Source organism: Canis lupus, chromosome 5, assembly GCF_003254725.2.
Source record: "Canis lupus dingo isolate Sandy chromosome 5, ASM325472v2, whole genome shotgun sequence".
Classification (NCBI taxonomy): domain Eukaryota; kingdom Metazoa; phylum Chordata; class Mammalia; order Carnivora; family Canidae; genus Canis; species Canis lupus.
Genome location: NC_064247.1, coordinates 32,360,383 through 32,373,154, shown reverse-complemented (window position 1 = coordinate 32,373,154; position 12,772 = coordinate 32,360,383). Strand labels below are relative to the sequence as shown.

The 12,772-nt window shown below is 52.2% G+C and overlaps 1 long non-coding RNA gene across 5 annotated transcripts; it reads right to left on the bottom strand.

Moving 5' to 3' along the window:
- Positions 1 to 3,355: 3,355 nt before the first annotated feature.
- On the bottom strand, positions 3,356 to 12,728 carry LOC112647499 (uncharacterized). Of its 5 annotated transcripts, none has more exons than XR_007410735.1 (4): positions 12,603 to 12,728; positions 8,563 to 8,875; positions 5,351 to 5,542; positions 3,356 to 3,825 (listed from the first exon to the last, which is right to left on the bottom strand). It is a non-coding gene; the product is annotated as an uncharacterized LOC112647499 (long non-coding RNA). The 5 variants fall into 5 exon arrangements; XR_007410734.1 differs by lacking the exon at positions 12,603 to 12,728 and adding an exon at positions 12,258 to 12,399; XR_007410732.1 differs by lacking the exon at positions 12,603 to 12,728 and adding an exon at positions 11,351 to 11,473.
- Between the last annotated feature and the right edge of the window lie 44 nt (positions 12,729 to 12,772).

The window sequence follows — 12,772 nt, the reverse complement described above, 5'->3', positions numbered from 1 at the left end:
CTTGTATATCTTTTTTAAAAATATTTTATTTATTTACTCATGAGAGACACACACAGAGAGAGAGAGAGGCAGAGGGAGAAGCAGGCTCCATGCAGGGAGCCCGATGTGGGATTCGATCCCGGTTCTCCAGGATCATACCCTGGGCTGAAGGCAGCGCCAAACCGCTGAGCCACCCGGGCTGCCCAAATAAAATCTTTAAAACAAAAAGGAGGAGGTGGGGGAGGTACAAAGGGTGCAATTCTGCTCAAAACATACTCTATGTCTCTGCCTCTCTGTGTGTGTCTCGCATGAATAAATCAATAAAGTTAAAAAAAAAAAGAACCAGTTGTGCATATCTCTTCCTAACTGCACGTTCAATACCGTCTTACTGGTAGCTTGGAACTGGCTGTGATGGGAATATTTATACCATGGAAACTGACAGATGCTGTTTGCTGAAACAGGCGCCCGTCTATCCAGAGCTGGTTGTTAAACATGGAGCAGCACAGCATGGAGGGGCAGGGAAGGTGGTTCTGATGTATACAGAGTTGTGTTAGATACAGATAGTTCAACGGTGGTTTGAGAGGTGGGTTGAAGAAGGGCTGGAGATAGGAAGGACCGACCCTAGGAAGCTGTCATGTGGTTCAGATAGCAAGCAACGAGGGTTTGGTCCAGGAGTCCTCAATGAAAGCAGCATTTTAATAACTGGACCTTAAAAAAGTGGGTGGAATATGGGGGGAAAGGTAGAAACAAGAATCAAAGGTATTCCAGAAAATGGGAGCAGTGAGGAGGGCAAAGGCATGGAGGAACATGTGCAGAGTGAAGACAGAAAGAGAATCATGTTGGGTCACCTGGGTGGCTAAGCGGTTGAGCATCTGCCTTCAGCTCAGGGTGTGATCCCTGGGATGGAGTCCCACATTGGGCTCCCTGCATGGAGCCTGCTTCTTTCTCTGCCTGTGTCTCTGCCTCGCTCTCTCTCTGATGAATAAATAAATGAAACCTTAAAAAAAAAAAAAAAAAAAAAAAAAGAGGGCAGCGGGGTGGCTCAGTTGGTTAAGCATCTCCCTTTGCCTCAGGTCATGATCCTGGGGTCCTGGGATCGAGTCCCACGTTGGGCTCACAGCTCAGTGGGGAGTCTGCTTCTCTCTCTCCCTCTGTGACCTCCCTTGCTCTCTCTCTCAAATAAATAAATAAATAAATAAATAAATAAATAAATAAATGGAATCTTAAAAAAAAAGAAAAAGAATCCTGTCAATGGTTCGGGATGGAGGCCAGAGATTGCAAACAACAGGTGGGGGCTGGGAGGAAGGGAGGCCTGGACCAGACCACAGAGTCTCGAATGTGTACAAAGGAGCAGGGTCTTCCATCTGTAGGGGATGACAAGGCAATGCCAGCCACTGCTGTCACTGTGCTCTAGGGAGTTCAAGCAGCCACTGTGGCTGACAATCCAGGTGAACAGGCTGCACACAGAGAACCTCCAGAGCATGAAGACGTCCCGTATGGTCCTTATATGTTTGTCCAAACCCAAAGACTGGACCACACCAAGAGCGAGCTGCGGTGTCAACTATGAATTCCATGTGATGGCAATGCGTCAAGGTAAGTGTATGGATAGTAACATGCATCCTACTCTGCTGGGGGATGTTGAGGAACATGGAAGCTCTGCACATGTGAGGGCAGGAGGTACATGGGAAATAGCTGCCAACACCTTCTGCCCAGTTCTGCTGTGAATCTCAAACTGCTCTCAAAAATCAAGATATTAAAAAGATAAAAAGAAATCAAGGTATTATACTTGGAGGGGAAATGAGCTGGACTGGAGGCAGCAGACCCATAGAGCCTGTCACGGTAGTTCAAGGGAGCAAGAATGAAGACCTGGATCAAGACACTGGTAGTGAGGTGGAGAGGAAACAGTGAGCATCAGGGACATACTGGACCTAATGGATGGAACTCAGTGGTCAACCCAATGAATACGTGCTCAGAGTGTTGAGTCAAAGGTGCCTTCAGTGTGGGGTCTGGGGGACAATTATCAATCCAGCCATTCCTGGGGTACCTGGGTGGCTCAGGTCATGACCTCAGAGTCCTGGGATCGAACCCCGGGTCGGGCTCCCTGCTCAGTGGGGAGTCTGCTTCTCCCTCTCCCTCTGCCCCTCCCCTCTGCCCATGTGCTCTCTCTCTCTCTCTTCCTCTCTCAAGTAAATAAAATAAAATCTTAAAAAAAAAAAGATTCTGGGATTCTGAGATTCTGGGAAGCCAGCTCAGAGTTTAATGGGGTGTGCACTTTAGTCTCAATCCGAGACTTGGCCTGGGAAGATGGGTAGGACTGGGATTGAGGACAGACCAGTGTGTCTGGAAGGGGCTCCAGGTGTGTCAAGAGGAATAGCTTTACCTGATGGAAAAGATTCCTTCAAATTTTCTTTATTATTGAAAATAGCAGTCTAAAACATTTTGGAAAAAAAAACATTTTGGAAAATAAGAAACAAATGGACCATCAACCCAATACCCACAGGCCATGGCTATTAATGTTTTACCACATTTTCCTACAAACTTTTTGCCGGGCCTTTTAAAAGATGCATCTGAGATCAATTGGGAACAGATTCTGTGTCACATGTGAAGGTAAATTGAGTTGATGGATAGAAGGAATCCCCAGATAGAAAGAAAACAGTTAAGTGTCTGCCTTAAGCTCAGGTGTTGATCTTGGGGATCCTGGGATGGAGCCCCACGTCGGGCTCCCTGCTCGGCAGGGTGTCTGCTTGTCCTTCTCCCTCTGCCCGTCCCCCCAATCCTGTGCTCATGTTCTCTTTCTCTCTCAAATAAATAAATTCTTTTTTTAAAAAGATTTTATTTATTCATGAGAGACACAGAGAGAGAGAGACAGAGGGAGAAGCAGGCTCCCAGGATTACCACTTGAGCTGAAGGCAGATGCTCAACCACTGAGCCACACAGGCATCTCAATAAATAGAATCAAAAGAAAGAAAGGAAGGAAGGAAGGAAGGAAGGAAGGAAGGAAGGAAGGAAGGAAAAGAAAGAAAGAAAGATGGATGTATAGCCACGCTGTCTTCTAGAACTCTCTGTGGGGACAGAAATGCCCCATGTCTGTGTTAAAACCTCATCCACTAGCTACGTGTGGACTTTGTATTTTATATTTTATTTCATCTTAACTTTCTTTCAAGAAAAGAAGAAAGAAAGAAAGAAAGAAAGAAAGAAAGAAAGAAAGAAAGAAAGAAAGAAAGAAAGAAAGAAAGAAAGAAAGAAAGAAAGAAAGAAAGAAAGAAAGAAAGAAAGAAAGAAAGAAAGAAAGAGAGGGAGAAAACAGGCAATGGTTAGAGTCGAGGTGGGGGTTCCCTGACCGGTACAAATATTTCACAGTAAGAATTTATTCCCGTCAGGGCAGGCAGGGACTATTTTATTCTTCTTCCACCCTCAAGGATTTGCATAAGAGTCAAACACTCCAAAGGAACCTGAGAATGGGCAAAAGGGTAACCCTTTGGGCCAGGGGGTCTGGGACCTTCTCTCACAGCACCCAGAACTGCTGGAGTCATGGCAGAAACTTTGAATTCCCTTACTTCTCCATTCATTCAGTGAATACCTACTGAGTCTCTTAAGTACCAGATACTCAGAGACTCGAGACTCAGGGGTGGTGAGCTTAACGGTGCAGTCCCTTCTCCGCAGTTGGGAGGTGGAGGTTACCAGATAATCAAACAAATATACAATGTCGGTCTGAGTGCTCAGGCCAGTACCTGTCCAGCCCTTGGAAGTGACGGATTTATGAATGGTAGTGGGTTCGAAAGTAGGAGCAGCTCCTGAGAAAATGCCTGGGCAATCTTTGTGATTTTGACCTTGTGTCTCTGGAATCTAAGAAAAAGAGGGAGGACAAAAAAAAAAAAAAAAATTAAAAGGGAAGACGTATGGAAGAATGAGCTAGGTGTGGATCTGGGCCTGGAGGGAAAGCCCTAACCCAAGGCTCTCCTCCTCTGGCATTCCCACAGCCCTTGGTGAACTTGGGTGTTAGAAAGAGAAGTCCTCAAGTTTCCTAGAACTGGGCCACAGGTGTGAGGAGCAGGGCTGGGGACAGAGTACGGACCCTGCTCACAGAGAAAGGAAGCTCAGGGAGCTGGTGTTCCCAGACATCATTCATTTTGCTCCTTCATTGCTCTCTGCTGGGCCCTGCGGCCAGGGCTGGATGGGGAGGGAGCCCAGCAATCCCAGGCCAGAGTGACAGGCCCTGGGAGAGGGACTGAGTGAGTACCTAGGTCAGGCCAAACCTGCCAAGCCTGGCAGGTCTTTGAGCAAAGGGAGACACGGGAGCTGAGGATTCTGAAGCAGGACTGGCCCTCAACAGGATGAGGGAGGGTCTGGGAGTTCTGTGCACAGGAGATAAAGAAACGGTAGCTGGGTATCCACCCTTCTGGGCTGCTCCAGACCCTTGAAAATAATATCTCGAGATGGAAGAGGTGAGGTGAGGAGCAGATGACATCCGTGCTCAGAGAAGAAAGATCCCAAGGGCAGACGGGAATGCTGGCCGCCTCGGGGGTCCCAGGCCTGTTCACCTGTCCCTGATCCCAATTCCCATCCCATTCCTATCAGTCTTCTTGTCACCTGGCCTGAGCAGGGATCTGGCTCTACCTCCTTATGGGGCATCTTCTCTGCTTCTCCCCTCTGGGCTCCCCTCTACCTAGCACTTGTCGCACAGACCATGTGGCTGTGTCCCCCACCAGACTGTGACAGCAGGGTCTTTCATAGCATCCATCATAGAGCTGGCTCTGCATGTTTTCAGAAGGAATGAATGGGGGTAGGGGAGGGCACCCAAGCAGGAGGAACTGCCGGGTGCTCAGAGGGAATCTAGAAGGAAGAGTGTCGTGAAGCAGTGAGAGGGAATTTGAAGCCACAGGTTAAAGGATGCACTGTAGGCATGTTCTGGCCACCTTGTCTTGACGGCCCAGGAAACAGGCCCCAGACCTGTGAGCCCTCCTCCCTCCCCTGCGGCCTCCTCCGTTCTGCAGGATGCACAGTCCTGCTTAGAATACCAGAATCTGGGGTGCCCAGGGGGCTCAGTCAGTTGGGCGTCTGTCTTCAGCTCAGGGTGTGATCCCAGGGTCCTGGGATCATGTCCCACATTGGGCTCCCTGCAGGGAGGTTGCTTCTTCCTCTGCCTATGTCTCTGCCTCTCTCTCTGTCTCTCATGAAAAAATAAACAAAACCTTAAAAAAAAAAAAAAGATTTGAGATAGAGTATCAGCAGAAGAGGCAGAAGGAGAGCGAAGACTCCATGCTGAATGTAGAGCGCTACGTGAGGCTCGATCTTAGGACTCAGAGATAATGACCTGAGCCCGAACCAAGAGTCAGATGCTCAACAAACTCCACCACCCAGGCACCCCTACCTGAAATCTTTTAAGAAGAAGACTTGCAGGGCAGCCCTGGTGGCCCAACGGTTTAGCACCACCTTCAGCCCAGGGTGTGATCCTGGAGATCGGGGATCCAGTTCCACGTCGGGCTCCCAGCATGGAGCCTACTTCTCCCTCTGCCCGTGTCTCTGCCTCTCTCTCTCTCTCTCTGTCACAAATAAATCAAATCTTAAAAAAAAAAAAGAGGAAGACTTGCAGAATTGCCAACAAGCACTGCAATCATCATTATAGCTCCTGGTGCCCTTGTGCTCCTTCCTCTCTGGCCAGAGGAACAGGCCCAATAAATGTCCATGAAATTAATTCAAAGTAGGAATCCCTGGGCCTGTAGGGTGGATATTGTATTATGGAAGTTGGGAGCTCAAGAGGTGGACGTGTAGCCACGCTGTCTCCTAGAACTCTCTGTGGGGACAGAAATGCCCCATGTCTGTGTTAAAACCTCATCCACTAGCTACGTGTGGACTTTGTATTTTATTTCGTCTTAACTGAACTTCAGTTGCCATAGGTGGCTGCTATGTTGGGCCATTCAGACCTGAGTCAGGATGAGTGCTTGGGGCTCGGATGGGTGGGGAGGGGTTCAGATGCAAGGGCTGGATCTGGATCTTAGGTCTTGAGAACTCATTCAATCTTGGGTCTTTGAATTTTACCAAAGGAGCCATTAATGGGAAGTCACTGAAGAGTTTCAAGCAGGATGTAAGTTTCAGAGGCCCCTGGGGGGGCTCATTTAAGCATCTGCCTTCAGCTCAGTTCATGATCCCAGGGTCCTGGGATCAAGTTCTGCACGGGGCTCCCTGCTCAGCGGGGAGGCTGCTTCTCCCTGTACCCCTCCCTCCTACTTGTGCACGCACTCTCTCTCTCTCTCAAGTAAATAAATAAAATCTTAAAAAAAAAAGAATAGAATGTTTCATTCACTCGATCATAAATTTGCTTAGCTTATTTGTTGACCTCTTTCCCCATGTCTATCCCTTCCCTTCTGTAGGCAATCCTGCTACTGTAAATCTTTGTCTTTATATATTCTTTTTTTTAATTTTTATTTATTTATGATAGTCACACAGAGAGAGAGAGAGAGAGAGAGGCAGAGACACAGGCAGAGGGAGAAGCAGGCTCCATGCACCGGGAGCCCGACATGGGATTCGATCCCGGGTCTCCAGGATCGCGCCCTGGGCCAAAGGCAGGCACTAAACCGCTGCGCCACCCAGGGATCCCTGTCTTTATATATTCTAACGAGACATAATTTGTTGTTTGTGGGACTGTGTCTCTTTTTTTAAGATTTTATTTATTTATTCATGAGAGACACACACAGAGGAGCCTGATGCAGGACTTGATCCTGGGTCCCCAGGATCACACCCGGGTTGAAGGCAGCCGCTCAACCGCTGAGCCTCCCAGGCGTCCCTTTTTTTCTTTTTTCTTCTTTCTTTCTTCTTTTTTTTTTTTTTAAAGAAGGACTGTGTCTTTTTAAGTGAGATTGATATTTCATTTGGTTTCTTATTCTTTTTACTTAAGTGTTGTGTTGTTAGGTTCCATCTATGTTGCCACAGAGTGTTGAACCTGTTTCCCTTTCTCCTCCTCCTTCTTCTTCTTCTTCTTCTTCTTCTTCTTCTTCTTCTTCTTCTTCTTCTTCTTCTTCTTCTTCTTCTTCTTCTTTCTTCTTTTGAAATTTGAGACAGAGAGAGAGGGCAAGCAGAGGGGAAGGGCAGAGAGAGAAGCAGGCTCCCTGCTGAGCAGGGAGCCCAATGCGGGGGCTCAATCCTAGTACTGAGATCATGACCTGAGCTGAGGGCAGATGCTCAACCGACAGCCCCCCAGGAGCCCTGAGCTAGTCACTGCTAACTGCTGCATGATACTCTAGGTGGATGCCTACCACAATTTACCCCCAGCAATGGGTGCCCAGGTTGCCTCTAACTTCTCGCTTCTTCATTCCCATGCACACCCCCTTGCAGACCTGTAAAAGAATCTCTCTGGGTCATGTGTCCAGTGGATAAACTGCTGGCCATGGAGAAAGTGTATACTGAAGGCGCCTCAGAGGGGCACCTGGGTGGCTCAGTCGATTGAGCCTCCGACTGAAACTCCAAAACTCTTGGTTTCGGCTCAGGTCCTCATCTCAGGGTCATGAGATTGAGACCCAGGTGAGAGAATCTCTATTTGAGATTCTCTCTCTCTCTCTCTCTCTCAAATAAATAAATACATCTTTGAAGGTGCCTAGGCATTGCCAGGAAAAAAATATGCATTTCAGAAAGATGTCTCTGTCTGCCTTCATTACTTCCTTTACAAATATTCACTGTTCAGCTCCTAGATGTTGGCTACAGTTTTAAGAACTGAGAAGAGAGCGGTGAACAAGACAGATAAGATCTCAAACTTACACAGCACAAGAAACTAAAAACAAGAAAATATCAGGTATGGGGATCCCTGGGTGGCACAGCGGTTTGGTGCCTGCCTTCGGTCCAGGCATGATCCTGGAGTCCTGGTATCGAGTCCCACGTCGGGCTCCCTGCATGGAGCCTGCTTCTGTCTCTGCCTCTCTGTGTGTGTCTATCATGAATAAAAAAATAAAATCTTAAAAAAAAAAAGAAAAAGAAAATATCAGGTATGGATAAATACTGTCCTGGAAATCAAGCAGGATGGGAGGACAGAATGTCCCCAAGGCTATTTTGCTGGCGAAGTGCTTTGTGCAAAGTGGACTCCAGGGGGCAGTCCCAAGGGCGGGTGAGGAAAGCAAGTAGGCAGAGGCTTCAGAAGTGATACAGGTGAGAGCCTCCCATGGTGTGAACCCCATGGGGACAGTAAGGCTCATACCTCTGTGTCTGGATATAGGGGAGCCCTTTGCCAAGATGGGGGGTCCCAGCTGGCAGCTGGCTATCACGGGTCTGGAGCTCAAGTGATCTGGGCTGGGCACAGACTGGGGGGAGTCCTCTGAGATTGCGCTGGCCATTGGCCCCTTAGGACTGCCGGAACAAAGTGCCACAAACTATATGCTTAAGAAGACAGAAATCGGGGCACCTGGGTGGCTCAGTGATTGGGTGTCTGTCTGCCTTCAGCTCAGGTTGTGACCCCGGGGTCCTGGGATCAAGTCCCACATTGGGCTCCCTGCAGGGAGCCTGCTTCTCCCTCTGCCTGTGTCTCTGCCTTTCTCTGTGTGTCTCTCACAGATAAATAAATAACATCTAAAAAAAAAAAAAGAAATTGATGCTTACAGTTGTGTAGGAGGGAAGTCTGAAATCCAGATGTTGGCAGGACAATCCTCTCTGCTAAGCCTTGGAGAGAGCTGGCCTCTTCCAGCTGTTGGCCGCAGGTGCTCCTCGACTTGCAGCTCCTGATGCTTGGGGCTCTGCCTGTCATCGCCGGGCCCTCTACCTTCGTGTCTGCCTCTATGGTGGCTGTTTCCAGTTGTTCCAGATTAGGGGCCACCCTAGTGATGTCATCTGAACTTGATTACATCTGCAAAGACCCTATTTCCAAATATGGTCCCATTCACAGATGTGGAGGTTAGGACTTCAACATGTGCTCCTAAGGGGACACAAAATTTGACCCATCACAGGGTCGTATATGAAGCCATGGGAGTGGGTGGGCTCTCCAAAGGAGAGGTCATAGAGTCAGAAGACAAGAACAGCTAGGGACTCTGGCCTTTAGGAAGGCTGAGGAGTCCAGGAAGAAATCCGAGAACGAAATGGTCTCCAGGTACACCTGCCACATAGGCCAAGGTGGAGGAGGAAAAGGAAACAGGGTATCCATTGAACTAGGTGGTCTGGCAGGTGTCTGTGTATTTCCACAATACTAGGCCAAGGGAAGAAGCAGGGCTTGGGTAATGCCGACAGGCTCTCAAGAAATGTGGCTTAGAAGGAAAAGCGTGACATATGGAAAGAACTAGAAGGGTTGAAAAAGAATGGTCCCAGCACAGTGGAAGGAAGGAGGGTGGTAACTGATTTGCCCTGGAGTTGGGCTGCTCTGCTTGTGGGGCCCCCCTGAGTGCGTTCCACAGCTGTGCGGTCTTGGCCTGGTTGACTCCACCACACCTCAGTCTCCTTGTCTGAAGAATGGGGCCAACTCCAGGACCCACCTCTCAGGGCTGCAGTAAGGAATTCATGATTGAGGGTGCCTAAAATGCTTAGCACAGCGTGTGGCACATAGTTAAGCACTAAATAAATATTAACTCTTGTTACCATCTGGTTAAAAAAAAAAACCCACAACCACCACCACCCACAAGACAAGGAGGAGGTTTCAAGGAGGTGGTAAGTAATATCAGAGGCGGCAGATGGGACACGGAGGCAGAGGGTGGAGGAAAGGTCAAGGATTTGGCAGTGCCTGCAGAGCTTGGAAAGCTGGGACAGCCACTCAAGGGCCATCAGGAGATGAGGTGAAGGCTGTAGGTCCGCGGACCTCTGTAGGTCCTCTTGGCAGCAGCTGAGAAGACAGAGCAGGTGCTGGAGGAGAGAAGATGTAAACTCTGGTTTGGGCCATGAGGAGAAGGTGTGTGTGTCGGGGGGCGGGGTGGAGGTCACTGGGAGCATCTTAAATCTCAAGTGTCTCCATTTGGGTGATACCACACAGCGTCACCTTTGTGGTGCCACGCCTGGGTGGCCAGGGGGCCTCCTGCAAGTGAGTGATGGGCCCCAGAGAACCATCGTGTGTGGGCACTGGCTCAGAGAGCAGCGGTGGGGGGGAGGCGAATGAGGAGTTTACAGGCAGGTTCCTCGAGGGTCAGAAGCCTGCGTGGGGCGGGGCAGGGGGACCAGCTAGAGGGAGTGGGCTCTGAGTCTGCTAGGAGGGGGGAGGGGCTGGGCACACTGGCTTCAGAGTCCTCAGCGGCAGGTGGCCGCCCAAACTATGAATAGAATGACCTGGTGGCAGGAGAAGACCGTCCAGAAAGGACTGAGGCTGGTGGAGGAGGATGAGCCACAAAAGGAGAGGCCCGAGAGCATGGTGGGAGCCACAGCAGGAACACTTGTCCCAACCGAGTAGAAAGAGAAGCAGATGCCAGGCAATGACTGCCCCCATCAGCAAGGGCTCGTGGACCACTGCTGAAGACAGCTGGGGGGCAGACACCAGATCTGGGGTGGTGGGGTGTGAAAGACACAAGAGGAAGTAGACACCACCCTAAAGACTGCTTTCAGGAAGTCTGGTGTTTCTTTGATAGAGCTGCAAAGGACAACATTTAAGGAGGGAGGGCTTTTGCTTTAATGTATTAATTTTTAAAACAGGGAGCATGGGGTGCCTGGGGGGCTCAGCGGTTGAGCATCTGCCTTTGGCTCAAGGGTGTGACCCTGGGGTCCTGGGATCGAGTCCCACATCGGGCTCCCCGCAGGGAGCCTGCTTCTCCCTCTACTTGTGTCCCCCTCTCTCTCTGTGTCTCTCAAGAATAAATAAATCAAATCTTAAAAATAAATAAATAAAACAGTGAGCAAGTCAAGCAAGACGGTGAACTTAGGTGGACAGGAGCTAACGGGGAGGCAGTGACAGAGGAGGAAGTCTTTTGGCTAGAATGGCCAGGAGCCCTTGTTAGTTCTAGCCCTGAAACATATTTAAATCACTGGAAAATCACACCTGCAAACCCTCCAACTGAACAGGCACATTGACTGCTTGTCGCCGGGGCACCTGCTAATTCCTGTCCATGGATATAGACAGCACGTCACTGTTTCCTGCCTCTGCGCTGTCGCAGGGCACTTGTCCCTCGTTGCCCCACGCCGGGCAGGGAGGTCCTCTTGACATCTTTTTACCCCTATCATAGGGCTCACCCTTCCTGGGGACTTCCTCTCATCTCACAGTTCGGTTAACCAGTCCGCGCCCTCGGCACCTCCTGCGTGCTCCCTCTGCCGCCCAGGCCCCTCGCCGTGGCTCCCGCTTGCCTCGCCCCGCCCTGCCCTCCCGCTTCTGCACTCCTCGGGCTCCTGGCTGGACACAGGTGCATGGGTCCTTAGCCCAAGGGAGGGGTGGTCCTCTCTGCGTCCATCCCGGCCTTGCCTTGCCACTTAGTCGTTTTCTTACCTATCCCCTGCCTTTTGTGTCCGCGCTCCCCAAGGCGCTGCGACAGAGGACAGTGGCCTCGGGAAGGGCCGCAGGGCTGGGGCGGGCGGGGGAGCAGGTGGCGACACCGCGGAGGACTGGGCGGGGGGGGGGGGGGGGGGGGGAGCCGGTGCCTCCGGGCGCGGCCGGCAGAGGGCGCGCGGGCACCGGGATTGGCCGCGGCAGCCGAGGGAGAGCGGCCCCTGGGACCCGGGCGCGTGCGGGCACAAGGGCTGCTGGCGCTCAGAGGCCCGGCTAAAAATACGCGCGCGCCGTCCAGGTCTCGGGGCCGAAGAGGGGGCGGCCCTCGGAAGGAGCGACCTCTGCAGCCTGGAGGGAGAATGCAGCTTTGGGGGAGCCCGCAGGGCTCCCGAGGCACCTGGGGAGAGCCTCGCCCAGGCCTCAGTCTTCCCGTCTGCAGGATGGGGGCCGTGTATTTCTCCAAGAAACAGTGAGTGGCCGCTGCGGGCGTCAGGCGCGCCGCCGCCAAGTTCTTACAGCCGTGCGGTTCGGCGTCACGGGGCCGAGGCGGTGCAGGGGGAGAATAAACGGGCAGGTGCAGGAGGCGCTCAGATGTTCAAGCACGGAAAGAGAAGAATAAAGGATGATGTGCCAGAGAGTAGGCCGCCCGGAGAAGCACAGAGGCGCGTTCCAGGGGGAGGACAGTGCCCCTGCAAAGGCCCAGAGGCCGCAGAGCCTGGCCGCTTGGGGGAAAAGATGGAAGGTGGAGGGAACGGCCCGGGAGCCGGACGGGGCAGCCGGCACCCAGAAACCGTCGGGGTCCGCGGGGATGTTGGGGTGCCTGGAAGGGGTCGAGGGGAGCTCTGTTTGACCGCGGTGTCGGCCGCACGGATAAACGGAGTCGTGCATTTTGCTCCGTGGATTCTACCTCTGATGCAAAAGGGAGCATAGCTACGAGCTGGGTAGTCATCCTTGTGCAGCGCGGGCGGGTACGCGGCGTCTGGAGGGCGAGGGCAGAGAGGAACGGGGCCGACCGCAGCCGGAGCCGAGGCGGTCGGCGCCAGCCCCCTCCCGGGTCGTCAGGGGCAACCCTGGAGCTGCGCCCCCCCGCCCCGCCCTGCGCGCAGCAGCCAGGTGGCGGTTGGGGCGCGACCAGCCCGTTTGATTTCCCGCGGCCGGTGGAGAAGGGGGAAGGGGCGAGGGGCCGCCGGCCAATGGGCTGTGCCGGCCGCTGTCACGTGACGCCCGAGGGGCGGGGCCCACATGTACTTACGGGGCGGTGAGCGGGGGGCCTTGGCCTCCGCGCGAAGTCCGGGAGGCGTGGCCGGTGTGCGCGCCGGGGGAGCTGCTCCTCTCCAATTGGCCCGTGGCCGGGAGGCGGGGCCTGCGCGCGCCGCGGCTGCGGGTTGCTATTGGCCTCGGCCGGAGGCCGGCTGGCGGCGT